The sequence below is a fragment of the Ceratotherium simum genome, chromosome 22, assembly GCF_057802395.1.
Source record: "Ceratotherium simum simum isolate JZ-2026a chromosome 22, ASM5780239v1, whole genome shotgun sequence".
Lineage (NCBI taxonomy): Eukaryota > Metazoa > Chordata > Mammalia > Perissodactyla > Rhinocerotidae > Ceratotherium > Ceratotherium simum.
This window is the reverse complement of record NC_141921.1, coordinates 29,570,072-29,585,555: the sequence shown is the minus strand read 5'-3', so window position 1 is coordinate 29,585,555 and position 15,484 is coordinate 29,570,072.

Genomic DNA, 15,484 nt, shown 5'->3' with positions numbered 1-15,484 from the left:
CCCCATTTTACAGATGAGAAAACAGGCTCAAAGACGAAATAAATTTCCCTATGATCCCACTGTAGTGAAGCCAGGATTGAAACTCCAATCGGAATCCAGAGCCTGAGCACAGGTTTACACAGCCTCCAGGATGAGTTAAGGTGGAGAACACGCTTGGCCCATGGGTGGCACGCCATTGTGCTGGGTAGGCTGTAGCTGTATTTGTTTGTACTAGGTGTTTGTGTTGGAGTTTAAAAAAATTTTTCTTTCCTAAATGGAAAACTTATTGGAAGATATATTAAAGGATTTAGATCTAGTTTAGATAATAAAATAAACCCTTCCTCTGAGAGAGATTATGTCATGCATTATTTGGTTTCAGAATTTGAGTTGCAGAGTGAAACTTGCATTGGTGTCTCAAAGAAAGCTCAATAGCGGGGCCGGCAAAGCTGTATCTTTCCCTTCCAGGGCCCAGTTGACTGTAGTGGAAGAAGGACTGGCTGAATTGGTAGTCACATGACATAAGGAGGCATGTATTTGTGGAATCCTGGCTTACCTGGCACCATATTTCTGATTTATTCTGATCATGTTTTAGTGCCCTCACAGATGAGCACTGCCAAAGGGGCTCAGTTGCTGCTCGCCCTTAATACGGCTCTAGATGATGACCACAGAGAGAGAAGCCCCTTCCCTTCACCACAAGGATTGGCAAGTGGTTATTGCCCAGGTGAGCATGATGCTGCTGAGGGACACAGCCTCTCCCCATCCTGGGACACAGGCCCACCCTGGATGAGAAGCAACTGTTGGTTTTCCCAGAGTCCTATGTCCCCTGATGGGCCATTTGCTAAGGAGGGACCAGGGGACCCATGTTCCCCTCCCCAGAGCAGGAAAGGGTGATGCATTCTGTGGAGAAGGACACTTATTGACAGGAACCAGCCCATTCCCCAGGTGATCCTGGCTGAGGATCAGCTGTTTGGTGACAGCTTGCTTAAAATATGCTTACATATCTGCAAATCATAGAATTTTAGAGTCAGAAGGATTATGAGATCTTGTCTGGATCTTTCATTTTGCTTGTGAACAAACCATGGCAGTGGGGACTCACTTTCAACTAATATGGATTAAGCATGCATGAGTTGAGCATACGGGCGTGCGCTCCCCCTGCCTACAAGAGGCCTGCCTTCGAGAGGGAAATGCCCACACTTACGATGGCCTGGCTGAGAGCTTTAATCGGGGGATGGACAGGGTGAGTACAGCAGAGATGAGCAAGACCCTGGAGGTCAGGCAGTCTTTTAGGGAGATGATATTTGAGCCGAGCACTGAAGAACAAATAGGGATTTGCTGTGTGGAGGAATGTGGACCAAGGTTCTCCAGGCAGAGGAACCAGTGTGAGGGAGGTGTGGAAGGAGGCTGTGGGATGTCTGGTGGGTGGGAGGAGCGATGGGTCAGAAAGGCAGAGGCCAGATCCCACCCTGTAAGCTTTGCTGGGGAATTTGAAAGTACTAGGAAGCCACTGAAGGATTTTTTTCCTTCACTTAAAAAAAAAAAAATTAGTGGACATACTCATGTGGAAATATTGGAAAATTCAGAGACACATCTCACACACACACACCCTCACCCAGACTGGGGGAGACTTCTTTGGGGAGATTTCAGGCAGGGGCAGTGACTGGTCACATTCAGATGTTAGAAAATCCCTCTGGCAGCAGACGAATAAGGCAGCCTCTGACCTCAGGTGAGTCTCCTCTAAGCAGGGGAGACAGGTGTTCTACTGCTCTCACACAGCCAATCTAGAGCTAAGTCCAAATGTTGCGAGAATACAGAAGAGAAAGTCCCCGAAGAGAAAGTTCCGCAGTAGTTCTGTCTACAGGAGGGTTGGGGGCGCTAAGGGGTGAGGGTCATGGACAGCTTCAGAGGGGTGACCTTTGATGTTTTCAAGTGGTGGAAGGGAGGGCACTCCAAGCAGGGGCAGCTGCAGGAGCAAAGGATGGGGGTGGATTAAAGCCCCCAGCATATGGTGGGGGTGGTGGGAAGGCTCTGGAGTGCTCACCTACTGAGTTGGTATGGGATCTGTTGCCGTGAAATAAAATCACTGCCTGTCCGCAGCGGGAATTGGATTCCGAGGCTTCCACTTCTGAACAGGAGAGAGGTGCAGTTCCAGAGTCAGCCAGCAGGCGGGGCCCTGCATCCATCCTTAGAGCCACTATGGTAGCCGGTGTGCACCCTCAGGGCTGTGGGGGTGGGAGGTGAGGAGAGGAGGAAGGAAAGAATCTGGCTCATTGTCTGGCACCCGCCGGCACTTTATGTGTGTTGTCTTCCTTAATTCTTCCAACACTCCTGAGAGGAGGTTAGTAGTGTCCCATTTTACAGCTGGGGAACTCGAGGCTCAGAGAGTACCCAGACCAAGGTCACACAGCTGACAAGTGGTAAAGCAGGGAATCAAACTTGGCCCTGAGGTTTCAGACTATGAACAGCACAGGAGCTGCTGCACTGCCTGTGCCCCAGGTCTGTAAGAGACTCTGGATTTTGGTCCCTTGCTGATTTTTCTCCCTCAGTTTCCTCCCCTTTCTGTCCCCATCTCTGGTCCCTTTTGGGGTCTGTGGAGCTGCAGGTGCTGTCACCACACCAAGGCCAGGTTAGGTGCCAAGTGCTCTGCAGACACTATTGCTCTCATGGCCTGGGGGCAAGGTTACTAACAGGAGGTGCAGGGGAGGCGTGGAAGGAGGCTCTCAGAAGAGAACCTCTGATGACGGAGTCTCCCAGGCTGCCTCGGCCCCCCTCACCTCTCCCCATTACCATGGTCTTCCTCCACCCAGCCATGCGCCACCAGCGCACTGGAGCCTGTCTCCCTTCGCCTGCAGTTATGGCCTCTCCTACTGACACCAGTCAAGACCACCCTCTCCTCTGGATCATTCCCAGTGGCATTCAAGCTCACTGTTATTGGTCTCATCTTAAAGGGAAACAAAGCAAAAATCTTCTCTTGATTCCATTTCCCCACCAGCTACCTCAGCTTCCTCCCATCTCTGCTCCACTTTGTAGTACAACTCCTGGAAAGAACTCTCATCTTGCTGTCTCCGTTCCCTCTCCTCCACTCGCTCTTGAATCCGCTCTAGTCAGGCTTTTGCCCCAACACTCCATCAAAATCGTGCCTGCTAATGACGCCAGTCATATTCACCGCTCTGCTCAGAATACTCCAGAGGCCCCTCATTTCCTCCAGAGTAAGAACCAGTCTTTACTCTGCAAGTCTTGCCCTGCTCTGTACCACCTCCCATTACCTCCCTGTCCTCCTACCTCTCCCCCTTGCTCACTCTATCGCAGTCACCCTGGGGTCTGGCTGGTCCTTCAGCCCTCAAGGCTCACTGCCCCCTGCCCCTGTGGCTGGAACTCTTCCCCTAGATGTCAGCATGGCTCATTCCCTCTTTGCCTTCAAGTTCAGAGACAGAAAAGCCTGGCCTCCAGGATCTGGCCTGACACTCACAGCTGGGCCTTGGTGTTCCCGGCTGAAGATAAACAATTCCACAGAACATCAATGTCAGACAAGGCCCCTCTGCGACTGTAATGGATCAAGACAAACAGGACCACTCTGTTATCATGTCTGAACACAGACAAAACATGTACATTGTCCAAAGCACAAAAATGACCAACCATCCCTGTGGTGGGTTGACTTGTGGCCCCAAAAGATATGTCCACCCAGAACCTCAGAATGTGACCTTATTTGGAATGAGTCTTTGCAGATGTAATTATGGTAAAGATCTTGAAGTGAGATCATCCTGGACTAGAGTGGGCCCTAAATCCAATGATGACTGTCCTTATAAAAGACAGAAAAGGAGAAGACACAGAGACACAGAGGGGAAGTCCTGTGACGATGGAGGCAGAGATTGGAGTGATGCATCTGCAAGACAAGGAATGCCAAGGATTGCCAGCAGCCACCAGAAGCTGGGAGAGAGGCATGGAACAGATTCCCCCTCAGAGCCTCCAGAAAGAACCAACCCTGCCAACACCTTGATATCAAACTTCCAGCCTCCAGAACTGTGAGAGAATAAATTTCTGTTGCTATAAGCCACCAAATTTGTGGTCATTTGTTATGGCAAACCTGGGAAACTAATACAATCCCCCTATGCTAGCTAATATGAGGGACTGTTGCTTCTTACTAATGACAGCTGTAGCCTTGGTCTGGTCTTCCCTCCTCCTAGATAAAGTTCATTAAGATCCCCGGTCATAGAATTGCTCCTGCTTCTTGACAGCGTCCAATCCAGAGCAATGCCCTTCTTCCTTAAACCCTCTCAAACCGTCTAACCCAAGTCCAAATCCTATCATAAGTCCTTTCTAACATCCTCTTACTGAGTCACCTCGTGGTCCCCATGGAGCACACCATCCCTCACTACGAGTCAGAAACCCAAATGTTAACTGCCCTATGTTCTTGGCAGTCTTTGGCTGGAGGGTTTGACAAGGCCTTAGCCCAAGGCCACCATCTCCAGTGAAAATTGCAGCCTGCCCCACCATCCTTCCGCCTCATCCACTTCCCTCATTCTGTTTCCCCACAGCACTCATCGCCCTCTCCCACGCTAGATCATCCGCTTTCTATTGTTTATGGCCTGTCTCCACCCCCCTCCCCCCACATTTGAATGTGAGCTCCACTAGGGACAAGGATTCTGGTCTGTTTGGTTTTATGATGTATTCAAAATGGCTAGTGGGGGCCGGCCCCGTGGCTTAGCGGTTGGGTGCGCGCACTCCGCTACTGGCGGCCCGGGGTTTGGATCCCGGGCGCGCACTGACGCGCCGCTTCTCCGGCCATGTTGAGGCCGCATCCCACATACAGCAACTAGAAGGATGTGCAACTATGACACACAACTATCTACTGGGGCTTTGGGGAGAAAAAGGGAAAATAAAAAGGAGGAGGATTGGCAATAGATGTTAGCTCAGGGCCGGTCTTCCTCAGCAAAAAGAGGAGGATTGGCATGGATGTTAGTTCAGGGCTGATCTTCCTCACACACACACACACACACACACACACACACCAAAAAAAAAAAAACAAAAATGGCTAGAACACGGCCCAGCACATCGTAGGCACTCAGTAAATATTTGTTGAATGAATGAATGGTGCTGGGACAGGAACAAGCCAAGGGAGCTCCTAACCAGCTTGGCTATCAGGAAGGCTTCCCTGGAAAAGAGCTATCAGGACTGTGATCTGATGGGTAAATGAGGTGATCCAGGCACAAGAGTAGGGAGGAGTATTCCAAGCATGTGCAAAAGGCCTGGGGAAGCAGAGGGGATTTCAGGATTGGGAGAGTGCGAGTGCTTCGAGGTGGCTGAAGACGGTATTCTGGAAGCAGAAGGCAAGAGATGAGGTTGGGAGTTGTCAGGGGTCAAGACATGAGGGGCCAGGTCATCGAGAGCTCAGACCAATGGGCCTGGGGGAGCCATGGAAGTGTTTAAGCAGGAGGCGGCATTTTAAGAGCAGACAGCAGGAGGGGGACAGTACTGTGGAAGAGGCGAGGCTGGAGGCGAGAAGACCAGCAGCAGCATGGCTGTCAGAGGGTGAGATGACGTGACCTGCGTCACAATGGCAGCTGGAGAGAAGGGGTGGAGTCCAGGGAGAAGGAAGATGACCCAGGGTGCCTCCTGGGTCTCTGGCCTGGGCGTCTAGGGGTTCAGAGGTGCATTCACTGCAGACGGGTACACCGGAGGAGCAGGTTACGGGGAAGGTGCTGAGTTTGAGGCACTTCATGCCATAGAACATCAGGGGAGGTGTCAAGTGGGCAGTTGTATATACACCTGAAGCTCAAGGTCAGGCTGGACACACAGGCTTGGAAGATGGACATAGAGAGGTCCTGAAGGCTTGGCAGAGTGGAGGATTCCAAGGACTTCTACTTGAGGAGCTGGAAGACCAGAGGGCTCAGGGCGGGCAGGGCTTCAGGGCAGGGTGGAGGGAGGCCCGCTCCCCTCATCCCTCCTCCTCTGTCTCTGCAGTCTCTAGGTCTCACCTTGCTCCCTGGAGCCCCCAGCGGCTGGAATCACTTGCTGGGACAGAGGTCTTCTGTCTCTCTTATAATTCACTGCTCCAGGCTTCTTTAGAAAGCAGAGGGGGAGGCACTGCGCTGCACCCAGCACAGACAGCTGCAGCAGCAGCAACTCTGGAACCTGACGCTCACCTGGAGGTGGAGATGGCAGCCTGGCCCCAGGACTCAGGCCCCCGTTATTCTGGGAAAGCTCAAAACCGAGGGTGAAGTGGGCGCTCATCAGAGGAAGTCCAGGCACAAGGTTGCCATCAGCAGCTCACAGACAGCAGGGCTGGGGGGCAAGCCTGGGACGGGCTGGCACACTCCCTCTTTATCCCAATGGCCCCAGCCACCTGGCCCCCCAGACTCTGCCCAGAGCTGGAGGCAGCCCTGCCCAGATGGGAGGGGTGAGTGGCTTAACCCAGAGCCCATGGGCTCCATTCCTCACTCTTCCTTCTGCCTCCTAAATGCCTCTCCCATCTGCCCACCACCCTAGGCGGGGCTTCCCTCCTCTCTCCTCTGAGCACTGCAACAGCCCCCTGTGTGCCGCTCCCTGCCGCCACGCCATCTTCCACACCCCCACTGGAGTCTTGCTAAAATGCTGTTCACATCACATCACTCCTCATTCTGATCAATCAGAAACTCATCCCCAAAACCTTTGGGTCAAAGGCCAAACTCCAGGGCCGTCCCGGTGGCGTAGTGGTTAAGTTCATGCCCTCCGCCTCAGTGACCCAGGGTTCGCGGGTTTGGTTCCCAGACGCAGACCTACACTACTCGTTGGCGGCCATGCTGTGGTGGCGTTCCACATACAAAATAGAAGATTGGCACAGGTGTTAGCTCAGGGCGAATCTTCCTCAAGCAAAAATAGGAGGATTGGCAACAACAGAGGCCACACTCCTTGCTGGGGCCCCTCAGGGCCTGCTCCTACTCCCTGCTGGGGCCTCCAAGGCCCACTCCCACTTGAAACATCTTTCAGTTCCTCAATGCGCATCCTCCCCGCTGCCCTCCCCCCTCGGCTCTCACTCATCCTCAGCTCGCCCATCACTTCCTCTGGGTGGCGTTTGCCTTCCCTGGTCCCCAGGCTACGGAAGGAAGGTCTGCTTGAGTAACCGTCACCCACTGGGTTTTCCCCGCCTGAGGACAGGGAGGGAGAGAGCGTCTATCATGTTTACCACAGGTTCCCAGCGACCCCACAGTGGGCCAGAAACGTGGACAGCACTGAGTTGAAATGCATTCCAAAGCTCTTTCACACTCCTTCCCTACCTGGATCCCTGGATGCCGCCCTGCTGAATAAGCAGGTGGTGTTAGCCTCCTGCTCAGCTAGAAGGAGCAGCCTGAGTCCAGGGGCTGTATCCCTTCACCTGTGCCACCCAGAGGCTCTCCACCCTGAACCCAGTGATCTCCCAGTGGTGTTGGGAGGAAACGCCACTAAACCGAAGTCATGTTTCAACAAGAATCCCAAACCATTAGAGGAAGGAAGGGTAATGAGGAGATAGATGGGGAGTTCCTGCAGGGAGGGCTCAAGAGAGGCCCCTGAGAAAGGGAACTTGCCCTGGGGCTTCCTGCTCCCAGCAGCACAGAGGGCTGGTTCGAACCTGGGACCCTGGTTCAGTCTCTTCCTTGGCTGCAGGACTTTGGACCCACTGCTTCACCTTTCTAGGTGGCAGTTCTCCCATCTGTAAAATGGAAAGAACAAGAAAACCTACACCTCGGAGTATTGTGAGCCTGATGAAACAATGCACATACAGCACTTAGCACAGTGCCTGCACTTGGTGAGCCAAGTTCCCCTTCCCAGGCCCCCAGGCCCTCCCATTGCCTGCATGCGTATGAAAATTCAAGTTTGTGCAACGCCCAGGCCGGGGATGGACGGGACAGACCCAGCGGAGCGGACAGAGGACATCAGGCGGAAGTGCTGCCTATGGGCTATGGGATAGGGCCCTGCAGCTGAGGAAGACGGAGAAATCCTAACAGGCAGAGTGGGGGGACCTTTGACCTTCTACTTCAATCTCTTTTCATTGCAGCTGGGGAAACTGAGGCTAAGAGGTGGCAGCAGCTGTTGCTGTGGCCTGAGTGTTACTCAGAGCCAGGTGTGGCATTGCAGCTCTCCTGAACTGATTGCATCGAATGCAAGTTTTGCAGCACCTCTGGAAGCCAGGCCAAGGGAAGCGTGGTGGTGAGGGCACATGCTTTAGACTCAGACAATTATTTGGCTCAAGATCACGCAGAAGAGGCTGTGACCCAGACAAGCAAGGAACCCAGGGCACCTGACTCCCAGGACCCATCTCCCTATCTCAGGGAGGGTCATTCTCACAGGATCTAGAGGAAGGTGTGGGGGGGATAGGGGAGCGAGGGCAGACCCCACATTCCAGAATCCTCCCATCATCTACTCAACAAACTCCAGGCTCTGCGGAAATAGCGAAAAAAAGACACGCCCAGCCCTCATGGAGTGTATAGCCTACTGGGGAGGAGCTGTTAAGAAGAGAAACCACAAATGTAACATTATAGCTGTGAGGAGGGCTATGGAGAAGGGCCTCACGGTACCGTGCAAGGATGTAATAAGGGTCCAAACTCCGTGTGGGGGGGTCAGGGAAGTCTTCTTGAGGATGTAATGTTTAAGTGGAGGATGAAAAAGGTTATGATGAGATAATAAAAAATATATACGTATTGGTCTTTGCCCCCTGTTCCTGGCACAGAGCTCCTAAAACCCATGTAATTTCCTAAGTGTTAAGGGCACTAGCAGCATCTTTTGTTCTATTGAGGTGACTCTGAGTGGGCTCCTGGATGGGGGCTGGTCACCAGAAAGACCAAGCCATGATTAGAAGCTTGGAATTTTCAGCCCTGGCGCCCCCTCTTCTCCAGAGAGGGAAGAGGGGCTGGAAGTGGAGTTAATAATTGATCATGTCTACTTGAGGAAGCCTCCATAAAATCCCAATAGTATGGGGTTTGGAGAGCTTGCAAGTGGGTGAACACATCCATGTACCAGAAGGGTGACACACCTCAACTCTACAGGGACAGCAGCTCCTGGGCTCAGAACCCCCCAGACCTTGCCCTATGTGTCTCTTCATCTGGCTGTTCATCTGTACTCTTTATCATATCCTTTAACAAACTGGGAAACGTGTTTCCCTGAGTTCTGTGAGCTGCTCTAGCAAATTAATTGAACCTCTGATCTGTAGCCAGTTGGTCGGAAGTACAGGCGATAACCGGGGCTTGCAACACATCTGAAGGGGGCAGGGGTAGTCCTGTGGGAATCCTGTGGAATCTGATGCTAACTCCAGGTAGATAGTGTCAGAATTGAGTTGAATTGTAGGACACCCACCTGGTGTCACAGAGAATTACTCCATGTGGGGAAAATTTCTTGGGAGGATGGGGTTTTCTCTACACAGTTACCCAGGCAAGGGAGTGGTGTGCATTCCAGGCAGAGGGAATGGCATATGCAAAGGCCCTGTGGTGGGAATAAGTACAACACAATCTGTGTGCTCCAAGTTCGCCTTTTCAAGGTGGAGTAGAGGCATTGCATCCTCTTTCCCTCTTCTTTTCACGAATCACCCTCCCACACAATGAGGAGAACAAGAACAGAAACTCCATCTTCTAAGAAGATATTTCTGACCTCAAACTATAATATTGTAAAAAAGGCATCAAATGTTCTGGGTTTCAGTATGGTTAAATAATGGAATTATTAAATAATTGTGTCTTTTCTCTAGTTCTAGAACGTGGCCTCCTCAGGCCTGCTCTTTCTTATCGTGTTAACTAATACAATTCCAGTGCCTAGCCCTAAGAATGAAAATCTTCCTAATTAACAACCACTGCAAAAACAAGCCTCAGAAAGATGAGAAGGCGCTGTCTTTCTTCCCTTGAAGCTATAGAAACAGAAATGCTTACCATGCTCCGTCATAAAAATGAGTTTAAGAATCAGACATGATAGGGGTCGAAACGAGAACTTTAACAAGAGCATCTTTCTTGTTTTCCTGTCCACTCTGTGGATTTGTGGGACTATTCATTAAAAACATGTTAGCTGTGTTAATATAAATCTGTCCTGAGCAGGGTTGTTTGCACAAGTGGGTCATGAAAGACAACCAGACTTCAGATTGTACAACACTCTGTGGAAGTAATTTCCAAATTCCAAAAATAAGCCCATGATGGCAATTGGCTATTGTAATTGATAATTTGAGCTGTGACAATTATGTTATAATTGTCATATCTTTGTTACTTCTAAGCGTTATTTTTTGGAGCAGGGTTAAAGCAGAAGACAATCTTTGGCAACTCCCTCTCTCCCACATGATATATAATATCCATGAAATATGAACAGGAGGAATAAAAAGTAGAATTTTAAAGAAGTTCTTAAAAATTAAAAATACATAAGCAGAAATTATTAAAAGTGGTAGAATGGTTAGAAGAGGAAGTCTCTGAAATCTCCTAGAGAGTAGAACAGAAGGGCAGGGAGACGAAGAATTGGTCCAGAAGATACAACATACAACTCAAAGGATCTCCTGAAAGAGAGAAAAGCAAGGATGTTTCCAGAACTGAGGGGCTTAAAAAGACCCACAAGTGCCCAGAAGCAAGAATGAAAGATCTGCGGATGGCTGAGCATGTGAAATATCAGAGCACCAGGGACAGAGAAGAGGCTTCAACCTTCACACACGAGGGGTCTGGAGTAAGAATGACCTTGGACTCCCCAACAGCAGACATGTTACTACAAGAGCATGGAGCCATGCTTCCAAGTCTGTGGGGAACACTGTTTACAACCTGGACCTCAACACCAGTCGGATCATTGCTGAAGAATAAACAAGGCTGTACCTTGGATTTAGGCTTAGAAACAGTCCAATATAACTTTTTTTTAAAAAAGATTGTGATAAAATACACACATAACATAAAATTTACCATCCTAAACATTTTTAAGTGTGCAGTTCAATAGTGTTAAGTACATTCACATTGTTGTCCAAACAATCTCCAGAACTTTTTCATCTTGCAAGACTGAAACTCGATACCTATTAAACAACAACTCCCCATTTGCCCTCTCCCCAGCTTGTGGCAACCATTCTATTTTCTGTCTCTATGACTGTGATGACTCTAGGCACCTCATATAAGTAGAATCATACAGTATTTGTCTTTTTGTGACTGGCTTATTTCACTGAGCATAATGTCCTCAAGGTTCATCCGGGTTTGTAGCATGTGCCAGGATTTCTTTCCTTTTTAAGGCTGAATGATATTCCATTTTATGTATATACCATATTTTGTTTATCTATTCATCTGTCAATGGACACTTGGTTTGCTTCTTGTATATTGTGAATATTGTGAATAATGCTGCTATTATGGGTGTACAAGTACCTGTTTGAGTCCCTCTTTTCAATTCTTTTTTTTTTTTTTCCCTTTTTCGCCCCAAAGCCCCAGTAGATAGTTGTATGTCATAGCTGCACATCCTTCTAGTTGCTGTATGTGGGACGCCGCCACAGCATGGCCGGACAAGTGGTGCGTCGGTGAGCACCCGGGATCCGAACCCGGGCCGCCAGCAGCAGAGTGCACGCACTTAGCCACGGGGCCAGTCCCCCTGCTTTCAATTCTTTTGAGTATATAGCTAGAAGTGGGATTGCTGGATCATATGGTAACTCTTTTTTTAATATTTTGAAAAAGAGAGAACTTTTCACTTAACCTCTGCTGAAAAGAGGCAGCAGGCCCAGCTACTGCTCTTAAAACCCAGAAATTACACAGAGGTTTTCGTAGTGTCTGGAACTCAAAGCCTGACCCCTGCTCCCAGAACTGGGTGCATCTGCTTCCCTCTGTTCGCCAGCTGAGTAATTGCTGCAGAAGCCTCCGACCGCAGGGGCGAGAAGCCTCTGACGCAGACAGCAGAGGGTTTTGGCTTCCACCTGGTCCCAGTTAGGAAGTACATGGGCAAAACCTCTCTGGGCTCAAAACCACTTCCCCAGGCCCAAGGTTGATGGTTTCACTTTTTGTGTTCCAGCTCTGCTCCTCCCCCAGCTCCGCCCCCCACCCCCCACCCGGGGGGATCTGGCCTGTTCCCAGGCCCAAGCAGCTCCTGCCCAGCCCTCCTCAGCTGCCACCCCTATTGATCTTGGCCCCTGCAGGGTGTCTCAGGACCCCCAACCCTCGAGGGCCAGCATCCCCTGTGCCTTCCCTGAGGCCATGCGACTGGGCTGTGGAAATTTCTCGGGGTGACCCTGCAGGCTCCCAAAGCTCCTCATTTACCCCTCTCTGCCCTTCCCTCCTCTCTCTCTACTCTATTCTCTCCTTTCTCCTATCCTCTCTCGCCTCTTCTTTCCTCTCTGCCCCTCCTCCCCCCACCTCTCCTCACCCCTGCCCCTCCTTCTCATCTTCCTCCCCACAAATGAGGTTATAAAAGGTCCTTTGCCTGCCCCCTGCTTCACAAGGTCAAGAAAGCAAGAGGGCTTGAAGCTTACTTTCCCAGCACACCAGAGCACAAGTCAGTCAGCCCCTCAAAGCTTTACAACCAGACGTGCTCTCCTCCTTGAGGATATAAGGATATTGAATATCGTTTTCCAGAAGTGCCTTTTCCCCCCAGTGAAAGTCTGCGAGGGGAGGGGCATCCCTCCAGGAGGGTCTCCACAATGGCCTCAGGGAATCCTTGGCAGGGAGCTGTTCATATTGTCTTTACAAACCTTGCTATAGAAAATCTAAGAAACAGAGAAAAGACCACAGATCGCCCTTCAAGTCCCCGTGGGTCCCCTGATGGTGAGCGTTTGAGCATTTCTGGTCTCATCCCGTGAGTTTTAAGGCCCTTGTCTCTGCACGAGCCTCTGGCAAGATATGGGATCTGGCTCTCCCAGGGAGAGGACGCCCCATGTGTATCTGCTCTGGTGGGGCGCCTCCACACCCGGAGGATCATCATGTGACAGACTGCCAGGGGACTTGTGAAAGAGCGCATTTCTCAAGGCCACCTCAGAGCAGCCATCAGACTGGTGCAGAGAGGAAGAAGTCCACAGGAGCCTGGGGAAGCCCATGGAGGCAGAGGGCTTCGAGCCTGCGGCCATCTCGCTCACCCTCGGAGCCGAGGCGCCCTCCGCCTCTCTCCCACACCGGGTCTTGACCTTCCGGACTGCTAGTGTGTCTTCCACTGCCTTGGGCCAAAGTGCCATCGGTGGACGTTCGAGTGAACAGCAGGATGCTGTAACAACCACCGTCCCGTGCTGCACCAACTTGAGGCCCCTTCCCCTCCTCCCACCCCGCCCCCTTGTACGTTGCCTGAAAACACCAGGCCACGCGATGCCACGTGCAAGAGTGTCTGGCGCCAACGCGGCAGTCAGGGGCCCAGCCCCCGCCCCCCGTCACGCTGAGAACCCTGCTACTCTGACGAGCGTCCGCCCCCCGGAGGCTCCGAGACGTTCACCTTCGGAGTCTGACGACTCTGCTGGAGTCTGGTGCGTGACGCGAGGAACTCCGGGGCTCCGTCGTCGTCACCATCCTCCTCGCGGCTCCTCTCCACCCTACCCCCCCCACCTCTGTGTGACTCGTGTCCTCTCCGCGGCCCGCTCAGCTCTTGAGGAGCCAGGGGAGACCCAGCGGGTGCCCCCAGCGTGGGGAAACGGAAAGGGCTTGAGTCATGGCGACCACAGGCCTGGCTTCGAATTCCAGTTCCTCCATTTGCACGTTGTGTAATGAAAAGGAAGACACTTTCCCTCTCAGAATCTTATTTTCCTAAAGTAGAAAGCAGAGTGTGGAAAGAAGTAAGTGAGATCTGAGATCTCTGAGAAATGTCAGAGGCACAAGAGGCCCTCAGGAAATAATAATGATAACAGACGGTGAGCACTTGTCATGTGCCATGTGCCTGTGTTACACTATTGTTTTCATCAACACCCCGGCTCCCACCAGTCCCGGTTGTATAGAGCAGACTGAGGCTCAGAGAGGTTAAGGAGCTTGCCCAAGTCACACAGCTAAGAAGTGGTGGAGCCAGGATTTGAGCGCTGCTCTATCGTCAAAGCCCATCTTTTTATTCTTCATCCTTTACTGCAATTCTAGGCAAAACTGGACTGAGCAGGAAATCTGTCAGACTTCCATGGCCTGCTGAAACACGTGGGGAAGAGATGAAGAATTGCCATTTTCTCCAGCCCACAGGAGGAGCCCAGCAGAGCTGGATTAAAATCCTAGCTTCTCCACTTTCTTGTTGCATGATCTTAGGCAAGTCCCTTCACTTTTCTGACCCTCAGTTTCCTCACCTGTAAAGTGGGAATGATAATGTTTGTCTTGTCTGCTTGTTGGGAGGATTAAGTTAGTGGACGCTTGTACAGGGCCTGCTCAGAGTAGGTGCTCACAGAATCACACCTGCCGATGTTTCCGGAACCATGTAGAAATGCCCCCTCTGTCCCATCTCCTCTGCTTAGCAGACCCTCCTCCTGGGCCTGAGGCCCCTTGCATGCCTCTGTGTGCCGCTCCTCTCAGCTCTTGCAAAAGTCCTCCTTTCTTATCAGATCCACTGGAAGCCCAGCAGTCTCTCAACACGACTGAAATACTCCCTGAGAGGCTGTCAAAACAAGCACACCATTTGGCCCAGAAATTCTGCTTCAAGAATCTATCCCAAGGAAGCATTTCCCATCCATTCATTCAGTGAGTCATCAAGGATGCTGGTTTGTTGAGCACCTACTGTGTGCCAGGCCCTGTCCGACATGCTAGGGATACATTGGGGAGGAAAGCAGATTGGTACCCTGGTCTCTGCTCTCCAGAAGCCAACTGTCAATTGCTGAGGAGACATTAAGCAAATAATTACACGATAAATAGTAACTGCAAATTGTAATGGCAAGGAACTGGTTTCCATATGTTGGTCGTAGCAGGCCTCTGTCTACTAACTTCAATAATCCACTTCTGTGCCCAGGAGTCCGGGAAAATGCTCACAAGATAAAAGCAAAGTGAAACGAGAGGATTTGAAATTTTCTGTTGAGTGTTATCACCCAAGATCTCACCTTGAAGGTCAGGGCTGGCCCTGATTTTGGCTGGGTCCTGGGGCAGACAGCAGTGTCTGTAAATGTTTAGGCAAGGAAAGAAAAAAGACAAACAAGAACAGGCAACCCAGGGGCAAGGAGCCCTCTCAGCAACCAGGTCGTGGTTTGTAAACCTCATTCTCCAACAAAAGGAACCAGGGCTTCTGGAATAAATGGCTGATTGTAGGGTGGGGGCAGGGAAAAGACGAGATAAGCCTGGAGCAGGAAGGCCACACAGTAAGGAAGTGCTCAGAGAACAGAACCACAAGGCAAAGGGACCCAGCAGCTGGCTGGAAGGAACTCCCAAAGCAGGAAGAATCTGAGCAACAAAATCAATAATATAGCATTAGATTATAAGTCAAAGTATAAAATAAATATACATGAGTCCATGCTGACATAAATAAATAATTGAATAAATAAATAAATGGGGGAGAAGAGACAAACCTTTCTTACGGAGGAATTCCAAGTAATTTTTGGGGTGCTCTCCCTCCCCCAGGAAGTGGGGCTTAGCTCCCCCCGAGAGCGGGCGGCACTGAGTGACTTATTTCCACACTCTCCAGAGTATGGAGG